The sequence below is a fragment of the Mandrillus leucophaeus genome, unplaced genomic scaffold (genome assembly GCF_000951045.1).
Source record: "Mandrillus leucophaeus isolate KB7577 unplaced genomic scaffold, Mleu.le_1.0 Scaffold435, whole genome shotgun sequence".
In the NCBI taxonomy this organism is placed as follows: Eukaryota; Metazoa; Chordata; class Mammalia; order Primates; family Cercopithecidae; genus Mandrillus; species Mandrillus leucophaeus.
In genome coordinates, this window is record NW_012104643.1 from 311,477 (window position 1) to 313,498 (window position 2,022).

A 2,022-nucleotide genomic window follows, 5' to 3' on the forward strand; every position below is an offset into this window, starting at 1 on the left:
CGATCTCGGCTCACTGCAAGCTCCCCCTCCCGGGTTCACGCCATTCTCCTGCCTCAGCCTCCTGAGTAGCTGAGACCACAGGCACCCGCCACCGCGCCTGGCTAATTTTTTGTATTTTTAGTAGAGACGGGGTTTCACCGTGGTCTCGATCTCCTGACGTCATGATCTGCCCACCTCGGCCTCCCAAAGTGCTGGGATTACAGGCATGAGCCACCATGCCTGGTCCCCATTTTTCAATACAGGGCTTTCACTCTGTTACCCAGGCTGGAGTGCAGTGGTGCAATCTTGGCTCACTGTAGCCCACCTCCCAGGCTCAAGTGATCCTCCTGCCTGTAGCTGGGATTACAGGTGTGCACCACCATGCATGGCTAATTTTCTATTTTTTGTAGAGATGGGGTCTCACCACACTACCTAGGCTAGTCTCAAATTTCTGGGCTCATGTGATCCTCCTGCTGCAGCCTCCTAAAGTGCAGGGATTACAGGTGTGAGCCACTGCACCCGGCCACCTTTATGGATCCTAACCCGAACCTGAAACCCAGTGCAGCAGATCAGCCCTGCAAATAGTTCGTCAACTGGAGTTTGAATGCAATGGATTGCACTATGAAGGGCTTGGTGGGATCAGAGACTGGTGGTCTATGGGGTGGTCCCTCTGTTCCCAGAAGCATTACAGGGTGACTGCCACAGAGAGTCTTGGTCAGGCTGCAGGGAGAACAAGGCAAGGGGGCTCCTGGACCCACACCTGTCCAACCTCCCAGTTCCCAGTTGTGGACCTGAAAGTCCAGCCTTGCCAGTGATCCAAGGACTGCCCTGGGCCCCACCCAGAGGTCAGCAGGGGACCTCCCCACGACTCTAGGGCAGCCCCTTCCTCCTCCCCTCCCTGAAAGCCTCTGCCAGGTCTAGACCCATGTGCCCCATGCCTTTTTGCAGATTGCAGGTTGGTCCTTCCTGGCTCCAGAGATACCAGGCACTGCAAAGAGGGTCCGTTGAGCCCCCATTTACTAGGGTCTGGAGCAGCTTCTGGACTTGCCCCCACCCCTCCAAAGGCAGGGACAGCACTGGGCCGTAGGATGGAGCTGCAGCTTCTCACCCTGAACCTAAAACAAGCTACCCTACCTTACACCAGGCATCTGGCCGCCTCTCCTCAGTTCCAACCTGGGTTGGGCACGCCTGGCCCATCCAGGGTGCAGAGGGGACAACCCTGGCGCAGAGCAGCAGGCCAGGGAGGCAGCTGGGCTGCCAGTGCCCCTGATAAAAACCAGTGCAGGGCTCTTCCCCACACCAACCTCCACTGCTGAGGAGTCCCTCCTATCCTTCAAGGCTTCCCACAGTAGGTCAGGCCTCTGCCTCTGAGCCCGTCAACAGGCTAAGTCCTAAGAGGACATCAAAGGTCCTGTGGCTCCCAAAGATTAATAGCACCAGTATCTCCAAGGAGTCCTAGCAGAACGGGGCTCTGGGGATGTGACTACGTTTGTGAGTGTCGTTTGCAAACACCAAGTTCACCCACTTGCCCCTATAATTCAGTCATCTTAGAACTGTGAAACCATCACCCCAAAATGAAATCTCAAACCTATTTGTCCCCATTCCCAGCCTCAAACAATCTACTTTCTGTCTGACTTATATTTTCTGGATATTTCACAAAAATGGAATCACAAGGCACAGGCCTTTTGAGACAGGCTTCTTTCACTCAGCATTCTGTCCGGGTCCGCCCACATCACAGAACGTAAAAGAACTTCACTCCTAGCCGGGCACAGTGGTGTGTCCTGCAGTCTTGTCTACTGGGGAGGCTGAGGTGGGAGGATCACTTGAGGCCAGTTCAAGGCTGCGATGAGCAGTAACTGCATCTGCAAATAGTCGATGCACTCCAGCCAGGGCAATATAGCAAGACCCTATTAAAAATAACTTCATTCTGGCCCGGCGCGGTGGCTCAAACCTGTAATCCCAGCACTTTGGGAGACCAAGACGGGCGGATCACGAGGTCAGATCGAGACCATCCTGACTAACACGGTGAAACCCCGTCTCTAC